Here is a 13,269-nt window from a genome sequence, read left to right on the forward strand (position 1 = left end):
TCACTTTAAAGAGTGATCTGACTGGGCTGTGACACTGAAGTAAGCACTGACTTTAGTCTTTTCTTATTGACCATTTACATTCTGCATAGAATAATCTTCAAGTATTTTAAGAAAAGCATAAGACAGGCTCTTTCGATTTCTGAGAGCAGAGTGTGAGAAGAATGGTATGGGAGCACCTAACATTCAGTAGGCAAGCTTTAATTAAATCTCTCAATCTGCAATAAGGTTAGACTTTCTTCAAAATGTGTCTGATATTACCAATCCAGAGACACTCAGCTTTACCTCTCTAGAGAATAAACTTCCAGTCTTCTGCCAGGGTGAGGGACAACAACTCTTCCAGCTGCACAGAGGATGAGGAATCTGGAGATTTAACTGAGTCTAAAAAAATAATTGAATCCAACTTCCTGTTTTCAACAACCTCTTCATACACTCCATCCTGTCCTCTCCAGAGATACTTAGTGCTGACAATTTCTGAGCCTCCTGTGAGATCTGCGGTACAGATTGAGTAGCTGCTCAACTTTCTCCATTGCTGATTTAACATTCAGTGTTCTCAGGTCAGTTAAGTGTCTTAGCACTCATCTTTTAATTTCTATCTTCCAAAAATTTGTTGCTAATGCAATTTCTCATTTTTTTGTCCTTTTCCTTTTTTTGCTTAGAAAATCTTTCAGTGTCTTATTAAAGAGTGGAGGTAATTGTATCAATCCTTGATCATCAACACAGAAATATTTAATTTAATTCTTCATTTTCAAAACTGCTATCTATCAGATCACCATTTAATGAATAATCCTTAAGTTCTTCTTGGGAGTGTTCCTTTAAACACATTCAATTAATTCTTTTTCTGGAATTCATACTCTAACCAACTGATCCATTTTTATACCAGTATGATAATGTGCAATTTTTTTTGCTATTTTATAATATATTATTTTATATCCAATAGTTGCTCAGTACAAGCTAGTGCTCTCTCTTTATTGCTTCATTTATTCAGGTAACCCATGTGGAAAGAACTCTGTTAAGACTCATCATGCAAGCAACTTGCCAATAATACCACATGTCGATTTTTTTTTGTTTTAAAAGATAGACGTGTTCTTAAAATTAGTTCCAATTCCATTAATCATCCCTCTTCCAGGAACATGTCAGCCAAGAGTGTGTCTATTCCAGGCTTAAAGATTAGAAATCCCCTGGGCTGACAGTTTACCATGGAATAAGACCCATCCACGAAAGCCTGATCTTCCCCATCAGAAACATATACATAACTGCACACACACCTCCCTAAGTCACATGCATCTTACTTAGATTGCTGCCTCTTTGAAGCTTAGTAAGATTTACTGATTTAAAATTTCAAGATAGTTTGTCAGACATGGACTTTAGCAATCTCAGTAACATCTCCTTACCATATTAAAGATTAAAAGGTGAATCAGCTCTGTAAATTCCCAGGAAAATAAGGACTCTAGCACCATTTCTGATTGCCTAGGATTCTCCTTTATGGAAATACTTGCTTAGTTTTCGCTTTAACAGACCTTCCTTATTGTGGAGATGAATTATAAAATTGTCTTCTACACTGTTCTTCTTAAATACAAATATAAGTTACCAAGAGTAAGTAACATTTACACATATAGAACTAACTCTTAATCCCATATAGATTTATTAAGGAAAAAAATGTTTTATTTGCCTTTACTACAATCCTTGTCCCATCCTATTTGGCAAATAAATACTAATCACGTAATCATCTTTGAGCTATAGCTAACACAACTATGCTCACTCACTAGACCAAGTAATTGCTACATCCTTCCAACGGCTTCTCAGTGCTAAAGCTCATTATCTGTAGCTATGATGGTAACTAAAATGTATGGACCAGAACAAGGACTAATGGTTACATGAAGGAAAAACGCACGTCTCATAGTTGAGGTAGTGGCAAGGAAGATCAATAACTACGAAAAGAATTATGAATTACAACGATTCCACATTTGTGAGAAATATTACCACATATATTATACTACTGGGGATGAGAATTCAATTGTTTCTAAAATAAGTTTAAAGTTTTCTTTCTTACTCCAGGTCATATTCATCTTAGAGATTTTGTGATTCTTAGCTTATTCATGGGATCACTCAGAGACATTAAAACAATGGTGTGAACTTATTGGAACATTTCCCTCCTAATTTCATTGGAAAAGTATAAAGTTTTTAATGGCCTATTTATGGTTCTCAAAAATTTGATTTAGGGTGGGAAATATTGGACTAGGTTACTTTTTTTGCAGTCAAAATCACATACCAAAAAGAAGATAGTCTCTGAAAATTCGGAGCTTAGGGTCCAAAAATAAAATGGAATCCAAATGTTTACGAAGAGACTAGGCAGAGACAATATTCTTAGCCCACCCCACCCACTCACACGTCCACCAAAAGGAGATTCTCAAAGAGACAGTTGCAAATGTTAATAGGACGAACACTCATTAAAACAGGTGATCCTTGCAAGAACAAAGTTAAAATAAAGCAGCTGAAGTAAAAATCAAGGGGGCAGTCAAGAATGACCTGGTCTTTTCCCCACCACAAATATGACTCCTCTCAAGTCCAGCTGTTTGATTTTGTTGACTTTGAAGACAGTCATCAGAGGATGAGTAACACCAACCCTTCTAGTTCAAGGTTTCTGAATTCTTTCCTTTTGGTCTTCACTTCAGAGGCATCCAAGAACAATACACATCCTAATCATCCTCTGGGCTATAGAGCCAAATCTACACAGTATTCCATTTCAGGAAATGAGCTTCTTTTCCTCTGCCTTTTGCTCCTGCTTAGGCATACTTACCCAATGGGAAGAGATGATCAAGACATTTACATATGTTTGCCCAGTGTTTTTTACAAAAAGAAAAAAAAATCTTCTTCATTAAATAAAAAAAGCAGCAAACTTAATGAGACTAGGTTTTCCCTGTCATAGTCATTTTCTCCAGCTTCTGTAACAGAGCCGACACAGGTATTTCTGACATTGTCTAGGTCCATTAACATAGCTGTTTGGTAAACTGAATCATAAGAGTCAGGGCCAGCTAATTTTGCACAGAGTCAATCTCAGTGTTGTGCTAAATTCCCCGTTACAAAACCACTGCCAAAAAATAATGTGATTTATCTTTCAGGAAAGACTGGGGGTGGCAGGGAAGTGTAATGAGGAAAGAGAGAAGGGTTTATATGAGTCAATTTTTGGAAAAGTCTGAATAAATAATAATCAAGCTAATGGCAATAGCAGGAAACACCCTAATGATTCTGGACAAGTAATGCCTTAGAACAAACATAAATAGATTGAGTTTTAAGGTTTTAATGTTTGAGGACTGACCTTCTAAATTAAACACACATACACGCACACACACACATACAAACACACACACACATCCAGTATTTTAAATTAGTCATAGAATAACAAGAATCAATACATACTTAAGAGATAAAGGTGAATTAAAGGAAAAGAGAGAGCCTCAACTTGGTTGAAATAGATGTAAATGTTTATCCCAGATCTCTAACCACCTGTTTAATGTTAGAAAAGTTATAAACTCTTTATACTACTTTATACTATTTTCTCATTTAGCAATTTGGTTTAGGAGAAATGACAGGCTTCAAAGTTAGTTTCTGCCATGCCACTTAGCAGCAAAAACTTTGGGCAAATTATTGAATTTCCTATTGCCTTAGATTCCTTCTATATAACTGTAGATATTAATCTTTATTGATTGCCATGGAGGAATAAATGAGACAATACTTGAAACGGCCTTCTATGAACTTAAAAGCATGCAATGAATATTAATTATATATGAGTGTGTTAACATACTACATATTCATATATCAACGATGGAAATACAGTATACTTTTGGCATAAACCTTTTAAAAGTCAATTTGAATAAAGAGTAATAAAATATTTCATACCAATTGATTTATACATTTACATATGAGAATCTATTCTAAGAAAATAATCCAGTTTGAAAAAAGCTTTATTCATAAATGTGCATTACTTACAGTAGCCAGACAATTGGGCTAAACCCTAACGTGCAATGGTAGGAGAATAGTACATCTGTATGATAGTAATTACACAATCTTTTAAAGGTCGTGTTTTTAATAAATGTTAATTGACATGAAAACAGAGATTGTAAGTAAACACATTAGGATAAAACTTACCACGCATGCATGTTTTTGTGTGTATATGCACACACATGTACACTCCAACAATGGAAGAAAGTATCTCAAATTATTGAGAGTTTGGTTTTCTTTATGTGATATAGATTTGTGGGTGACTTTTATTCATAGTAATTCATCAATTACTTTTTAGAAAACTTGGATTACTTATTCATAGAAGAAATGTTACATAAAACATTGTAAATTTTCAATTTTGTAATCTGTTAGGCATTGAGGGGTCTGCTTTCCTCACCTTTTAAGGCCCAAGTAAGGAAATAAGCAAGAAAGAGCTTTGAGTAGGTAATAGGGAACAACTATTTCCTCCATTTATGTTTCCTTCATTTTTATTCCAGTCAGTGGTGTTGAGATTGCACGATTTGGAAAATGGTCTCTTTGTAGCTCAGTGTTTGTAAGCTATGGGCTACAAATACAAATATACATCAATCACTGTGAGTCAACTGAATATATTATATGTATTGTACATGTATGGGAAAGCAATTTTTTCAAATATATTTACATGTAATTGTGGTTAACAAACTACAAGTTCATTTAAAATGATTAACAAATTAATGGCAGAATTTTTAAAAATTAGAATGTATTCCAATAACATGACCAGGTGGAGTGTGTTTCACCACCTAGCAATTGCAGCAGTCCCCTGTTTATCTGCAGGGCATATGTTTCATGACCTTCAGCATTTGCCTAAAACCATGGATAGTACCAAACCCCATATATACTAAGCACAAATTTCTCTTTCTTCTTCAAAATTTCACACATAGAAGACTCATTCTTGTGTAGATCATAGCAACCTCAGCATACATTTTTTCCCCCTATGTTGAGAACTTTTACCTTTTTATACAAGGAAAGCACTTCATGGCTTCTCTTTGGCATATCCAAATTGCCAGCATTACTACCCTTGCACTTTGGGGCTATCATGAAGTAAAATAAAGGTTACTTGAAACAAGCACTGCAATACTGTGCTAGTCAGTTTGATAATGGAGAAGGCCACTAAGTGACTCACATGCAGAGGAGCATAAACAGTATGGAGATGCTAGACAAAGGGAAGATTCACATCCAGGATGGGATGGAGGGTGACAGCGAGATTTCACCATGTTTCTCATAATTTAAAACCTATGAATTATTTATGAAATTTTCTATTTAATATTTTTAGGTTGTTGTTGACTCCGGGTAACTAAAACCATAAAAAGTAAAACCATGAATAAGGTAGGACTACTGTATCTAACTGGATGTCCTGCAATTCAATTCAATTCTGACACTAACTAGGGTAGTGGAGACCCCACAGGTTAAGCACTTAGCCCCATAATACAACTGTTTTCTACTTCAGAAGCAAACCACAAGCAATAGGTTGACAGGTTATCCACAATGTCTGCTGACTTGGCTACAAATTAGACATTCCTATGACCCCCTTCTCAGGTTTGATTTACTAGAGTGGCTCACAGAACCCAGGAAAACAATTTTACTTACCAGTGCTGATTTATTACAAAAGATTCTTTTTTGAGAATAGTATCATTGTTTTAATTGTTTTACTTTAATTGTTATCACATATATCTAAGGTACACATCACGATGTTTCAAAACATATATATATAGAGAGAGAGAGAGAATAAAATGATAACTATAGCCAAGCTAATTGACATATCCATCAACTCAACTTTTGTTGTGGATAAGACAACCCAAAATCCATTATCTTAGCACAATTTCAGTATACAATACAGTATTGTTAACTACAGTCCTCATGCTGCTGCACATTAGATGTCTACATCTATTCATCCTACAAAACTGTAAGTGACCTACTCCTCCGTGTTTTCTCCTCTGCTCCATCACTTGCTCCTGGTAATCACCATTCTATTCTCTGTTTCTATGCACTTGGCTTTTTTTTAAGATTCCACATAGAAATGAGATCAGGCAGTATTTTTCCTTCTATGTCTGGCTTATTTCATTTAATACAACCTCCTCCAGTTTATAGTAGTATCTCTTTCTCTTTTTGTTTTTTTTAGACGGAGTCTCGCTCTGTTGCCCAGGCTGGAGTGCAGTGGCGTGATCTTGGCTCACTGCAACCTCCGCATCCTGGGTTCAAGCCATTCTCCTGCTTCAGCCTCCTGAGTAGCTGGGACTACAGGCGCACGCCCCCGCACCCGGGTAATTTTTGTATTTTAGATGGGGTTTCACCATGTTGTGCAGGATGGTCTCGATCTCCTGACCTCGTGATCTGCCTGCCTCAGCTTCCCAAGGTGCTTGGATTACATGCGTGAGCTACCACGCCCAACCCTCTTTCTAAGATGGATGGATGGATGGATACCATTTCTTTATCCATTTATCTGTTGATGAACACTTATGTTGTCTCCTTATCTTGGCTAATGTGAATAATGCTGCGAAGCACATCAGAGTGTAGAAATAGCTACAAGGTGTTGATTCCTTTAATTTTGGGCATATGATCAGAAAAGGAACCACTGGGTCACAAGGTAGTTCTAGTTTTAATTTTGACTCACCAACACTTGCTATCTCTTATCTTTTTGATAATAGCCATGCTAACAGATGTGAAATGATATCTCATTGTGGTTTTGATTTATATTTATCTGATGATTACTGATGGCAAGCACCTTTTCACATACCTGTTGGATATTTTTATGTGTTCAGAAAAATGTCCATTCAGACTTTTGCTCATGTATTAAACTTTTTTTTTTTTTTTGCTATTGAATTGTGTGACTTCCTTATGTATTTTGGGAGTTAATCTCTTATCAGACATATAGTTTGCAAATATTTTCTCCCAGTCCATAAGCTGTCTTTTTATTTTGTTGATTATTTGGAGAACCTTTTTAGTTTGATATAGTCCCACTTGTTTATTTTTGTTTTTATTGACTGAGTTTTTCTTGTGAAATCCAAAAACTAATTGCCACGGACAATGTCAAGGAGGTTTTCCTCTATATATTTTCTTCTAGGAATTTTTACAGTTTTAGATTTTATATTTAGGTATTTAATACATTTTGATTTTATTTTTGTGTATGATACCGTTTAAGGATCCAGTGTCATTCTTTTCCATGTGGATAACCAATTTTCCCATTACCACTTGTTGAATCCTTTCACCATGTTTGCCTTATTGGTGGTTCTGTCAAAATTTAGTTGATTGTATATGCTTGGGTTTATTACTGAGTTCTCTATTCTATTTCATTGGTCTTTGTGGTTTTTGTTGTTGTTGTTGTTGTTGTTGTTTTCACAAAGGATATTTTAAAGGATACCAATCAACAGCCAGATGAAGGCATATATAGGGCAAGGTTTGGAAAAGTCCTGAGTGTAGGAACTTCTGTGCCCATGTATTTGGGGGTACACAACCCTTCTGGTACATGGATGCATTCTTGTTCACCATCCTTGAAGCTCTCTGAACCCTGTAGTTCAATAATTTTTACGGCGGCTTCATCACACAGGCATGATTGATTATTAATTTAATCTCTAGCCCCTTTCTCCTTCTTGAAGGGTGAGAAGTGGGGTTGAAAGTTCCAAGCTTCTAATCATGCTTGGTCTTTCTGTCGATAAGAGTTACTTCATTAGAAAAAAAAAAACCAAGATGTTTATATCACCCAGAACACTCCAACAAACTAGGTGCCCTGTCTCAGGAACTGGGAACAAAGACCAAAATATATATTTCTTATTAAAAATCATGATATCATATCATGCTTCTATAAAAGGTGGCAAAACCTGCTATTTTACAGCCTTTTTGCAAATCAAGGGAAAAGAGCCAAGCATTTCCCAAGTGTTTTTCAAAAGAGTTTGGAAATTTACTCATTTATGTGATATCTCCCCATTTTTATAATCAAATAAATCAAATATAAAACACTGTGTGGGCCAACTCTGGGAGAGCCAAACTAAACACCCTGAGGCCAGGTCCAGCTAGCAAGCTGCCAGTTTGCTACCTCTGGCTGAGGATGCAGAATGGGGGACTTGTGCGTATCTGCTGTGGCACCCCCTTGCTGCCACCCTGGCTGCTTTCAATACACAGGTGGGTGCTGACAGCGTGTGTGCTGATTCCAAAGCTGGAGAAGGGGTCTGAGTAGAGCCACTTTCCTGAAAAGCCCTTTGACCAGGGCAGACCTTCTCCTCAAATTGTATCCTTGTTAAATGTGTTCTGTGCCAGCTCTGAAGGGGGCAGGAAAGAATCAGTTGGATGGGGAAGGATAGGATTCTCTAGGCAGAAATAGAGTCAGGCCAATCTCTGTCCCCAGTGGTGGAAGTTTGGGCACTTCCTCAAACTTCCCGAACCTCCCAGCTTAGGTCTCTGTCCCATAAAGGAAGGGAAACCTACCTGCCTTCTGATATGAAATAGGGAGCATGCCTACAGTTTGGGGATGCTGCAATGTTGTCATGAACAAAAGCACATGCAGGAGGTGAGCATGCCAAGGTTCTTGTACCACCGTTAAGATGGAGCCTTTATACGATCCACTGCCATCTCCTGAGAAACCCCAAAACTACAACTACACAGCTGTGACCATTCATCACTGCACTCTTGAGAGCAAAAAGAGAATTTGAAATTAGAGTTGAAATGGGCACAAAACTCCTACTGAAAAATATTACTTCCAGAAATCCCAAATTGTCATAATTTGCCTTTCAACCTAAAAAGGGAAAAAACAAAAACAAAAAATATAACATCCTATGGCTTCAAAATTTTCTGCTAGATTCCAGATGCTTCACAATGAAAAGAAAAAAAAAATCTATATATATACACACATATACACACACCCTTTGGATTTGGATAAAAGTAGCCTAGCTGATCTTGGCTTTCTTGAAAGTTCATTAGAATACACTTTTCAAAATCCATATTAATATGCTAAATGGAACTTTGTTAGCCCGAAAATTCCACAAGCCCACCTGGTCCCAGAGGTAGGTGTCAACGTCATTAAATTTCCCCAGAAAATCTGTGGGCTTATCCAAGGGCACCAGTCAGAACACCTGGGCATTTCTGGCCATTCCTAACCCAATTGAAATCCTAGCTGCATTCTGTGGAACTCTATAGGTAAGTAAAGCTTGCTGAAAAATGAGAGTTTCTTTCTGCGGTTACATTTTGTGTGCGGTTTACAAGGGTATATTCATCTTAACACTTTCCTTAAGTATCGGGTATCTGTTACCTCAAGGTGCATGTACCTGAGCATACACTTTGTAGGAGGTGCTACATATTTGTCACAGCTACAAAAAAGACTAATCCCCTGTCTTTAAAGAGCTCACAATCTAAAGAGTCCATGTCTTTAAAGAGATCCTTTCTGATCCCAAGTTTCCCCTTCAGTAAATGTGGGAGCTGGATTAACATTTCTGAACTCCGTTTCTGGAATTCTACAGTGCAGTTTCAAAGGATTTTGTAGCCAGCTTCTCCATGGCACCTGCCTCCTTTTTTTCAGGTGAAATATGGAGCACAGAACACATGTTGCAGGACACGCAGAAGTGGGTAGCATAGGTCCCAGCTCAGGGCTTTGGGTTGGCCTCCTGCAGCAAGAATGGAAAGGTTCAACCTTGCCAGATTTATCTGTGATCCATCCACCCCACCATCCTGGAATTATTCTGTGGGCCGTCTTGTTCCCCTCACATATTTTTATCTTGAGAGAATATTTCAAGTCACTGACAGCCTATTACTTTTAGATTTGCTTTGCTGTTGCTATTTGTGTTACAGTTTCATTGGCCATTTTTGAGGATTACTTTAAGTAGAAAGGTCACTAGTACCTGTGTTGGTGAGTGAAGGAGAAAGGCTAAATACATGGCTAGGAAACAGTAAATGAAGAGTTGGAAAGATTAACTATATAGATATCAAGAGCAACTGTGCAGAGAAACACATCACAGTAGTGCTACAAGATACTAGAGAACAAAAATCACTTGTCTCCACTTTGCTTAATTTTATCTGCAATAAAAACCTTATTTTAAATAATTTACACAGCTGAAAAGAATTCTGGGGTCCTTTAAACCATATTTTATACTCAAGTGTACAATAATAGAATTTTCCCACATGTAATATGCCCATGTTTCGCGAAAGGCAGATCAAGATGAAATAGAAAGCTCCACGGATCATCCCCCACACAAGTACACCAAGTTAAGAACTATCTACACAGAAAAAAAAAATACCTTCATAAAAACCAAAAATCATGTGAGCACTCACAGTACCTGGTTTTAACTTCATATCACTGAAGGAGGCACTGAAGAAATAGAAAAACATTCCTGAATCACCAACTCCACTCCCCAACCCCAGCAGTGGTGGTGTGGTGCAGAGAGCATCTCTGGGTGCTGGGAGAAAGAAGAAAACAGCAATTGTGAGGCATTGAGCCCAGCTGTGTCCTGTTAGAGCCAAACGGAAAACCAGATCAAACTCAGCTGAGGACTGCCCACAGAGGGATCATTTAAACCAGCCTCAGCCAGAGGGAAATTGCCCATTTCAAAGGTCTGAACTTGAGTGTCCACAGCCTCACCACCTACGGCCAAAGTGCTCTTGGTCTCTAAGTAAACTTGAAAGGTGGTGTAAGCCATAAAGACTTCAACTCATAGGCTAGTCCTAGGACTGAACTAGGCTGAGAGACAGTGAACTAGGCGGGTATGTGACATACTGAGGCCCCAGCTGGGGCAGCCAAGGGAGCAATGACATCACTCTGGCCCTAATGCCAGGCTGCACAGCTCGTGGCTCCAAAAGAGACCCCTTCCTTCTGCTTGAGGTGAGGAAAAGGAAGAGTGTCTTGCATCTTTGGGGGTATATAGCTAAAAGTGGAATTGCTGAGTGATATAGAAATTCTATGATTAATATTTAGAGGCACTACCAAAGTGTTTTCCAAAGTAGCTGCACCATTTTCCATTCCCACCAGCACTGTATGAGGATTCCAATTTCTCCACATTCTTGTCGACACTTGTATCTCATTAAATTTTTGTTTAATTTCCACACAATCCTGCCAGATACAATTTCTATTATTAGAGACCTTAGTAGGAGGCTGAATACGTTGTTACCTGCCCAAATTTCACAGTACACTTAGGTATGTTAGAGTTAAGATTCAAAATAGAAGTAAAGCCTGATTTCTGGCACTTGGATTACAGCTCTCTCACACAAAGACTTTAATTTAGAAGATAGGTTTCATCCGAGCGGACTGGGTCAGCTCTTTGTTTACCGTATGCTTTTTGACTTAAGACACTGGAATGGAAGAGACCAAGAGCCTCATGGTGCCTTCTCAGTCGTCCTCACTTTACAACCACATGATCTCCCTATCAGTGGTTTTGGTGATTAATGAACTTCCCTCACTTTGCTAACCACATTTTAAGTAGTGTAAAGGTACATTTAAAACATGATTTCTGTGAAGAATAAACACCAAATGGCAATGAAAGCCAACCTGTAATGAATGCATACTATGTGCTCCATATTATGCTGAGTACTTAATGTTTTCTCTCATTTCTTCTTCTCAGCTGCCTCATGAGGCAGGTCCTAATATTATTTCCATTTACATGTGAGTAATCTGAAAGGAAAAATAGTTCAGAATGTTTCCAAGCCCATAAATGATAAAGCCAGTATTACCACTGTCCCCCAAATTTTTGCCAAGATTTCTGCTTATAATGATAACTATATAGTGTGTCAGAATATGGACAAACATGAATTAGCCCAGAAATAAAACAGTAATATTATTAGCTGATGAGATTGTGGATGCTTTCCTTTGTCTTTTATTATTATTTTTTAAATTACCCTTAATGGTGCTATTAAAATGAGTAATAAACCTGCTTCATGTAAGTTGTTGCATATGGATGTGTTGTTTCCCTGGATTTAGATAAGTTGGTAACCAGTCCACTGTGAACTCGTTTCATAACAACCCTTACTAAACAATCTGAAATCTAAAATTTGCTATCATAGTGCCATAGACAGAACACACAGTTTGGTCAAGCATAAAACAATTTGTTTTTTGTTTTGGGGGATTTTTTTTGCCCATTGCTTGTAATCCCAGCACTTTGGGAGGCCGAGGCAGGCAGACCACGAGATTAGGAGATCGAGACCATCCTGGCCAACATGGTGAAATTCCCAACTCTACGAAAACATAAAAAATTAGCCAGGAATGGTGGCACATACCTGTAGTTACTTGGGAGGCTGAGGCAGGGGAATCCCTTGAACCCGGGAGGTGGAGGTTGCAGTGAGCCAAGATTGTGCCACTGCACTCCAGTCTGGAGACAGAGCAAAACTCCACCACAAAAAAAAAAAAAAAAAAAAAAAAATCAATGGAGACTTTTTTACACTCATTATTTCCCTTTCCTTATCTTCTTTAACTTCAGAGGTGTATAAGACAAACTTCATTACAGATATGGATGTGACTTGGCATTTTTGGACTCACTACATAACTTCTGTGCCTAGAATAGAAATTTGAATACAGAATCATAGGTTTGTGATTGTTTAGTAAAGGTTATTATGAAACGAGTTCACAGAGGACTGGTTACCAACTTGTCTAAATCCAGGGAAACAGAACACATCCATATGCAACAAGTTACATGAAGCAGGTTTATTACTTACAGTAGGCAGCAAGCAACAACAGAAGCCTGGGAGTCATTGGGAGCAGGCCCTCCAAGGCTCAGAAAGCTGCCTGGGGTGGATGAAGTCTCAACTGTGTGTGTCCCACTTGCACCACAGATAAGGAACTCTGACAGACAGCCTACTTAAGATTATATATACCCGGGGGTTACATGACAACTGGGCTAAAACACTGAAAACATCCTGTTCTGGGGTGAGAAGAGGGGGCTGGATCAGAGCCCAGGCTATTGGGCTCCCCTTTTACCTCATAATGTTGTATTCCCAGCACAGTCTATGGTTATTCTTGAGAAACATACGCAAAAAAGAGGGGGCATGGTGAGAGGAACTGGATCAGCCTAAGGCCACCCAAAGAACTGTCCTGCAGTTATATATGTCCATAGTATTTTGAAACTGGGAAGTAATCCCATTTATTTTCACAGGAAACCAAGCTGGCACTGTATGCTCCATGGCACTGATGAAAGAGAGCATGGAACAGGGAATAGAAAGCATTGAACTAACTTGGGTTTTAGAATCATCTGTGAGATAGGGATAAGACCTCAGAGGATTATTGTAAATCAAACAAAATATACAAACTCTTAAGCATTGTGA

The 13,269-nt window shown here is 37.9% G+C and overlaps 1 long non-coding RNA gene across 1 annotated transcript in view; it reads left to right on the top strand.

Moving 5' to 3' along the window:
* The first annotated feature begins 424 nt into the window (after positions 1 to 424).
* Positions 425 to 13,269, top strand: part of LOC144333910 (uncharacterized) — a 35,195-nt gene continuing 22,350 nt past the window's right edge. The window contains exons 1-2 of the long non-coding RNA XR_013403049.1: positions 425 to 554; positions 6,158 to 6,299. This is a non-coding gene — a long non-coding RNA (uncharacterized LOC144333910). The remainder of the gene's footprint in view (positions 555 to 6,157; positions 6,300 to 13,269) is intronic.

The sequence above is a fragment of the Macaca mulatta genome, chromosome 13, assembly GCF_049350105.2.
Source record: "Macaca mulatta isolate MMU2019108-1 chromosome 13, T2T-MMU8v2.0, whole genome shotgun sequence".
NCBI classification, from domain to species: Eukaryota; Metazoa; Chordata; class Mammalia; order Primates; family Cercopithecidae; genus Macaca; species Macaca mulatta.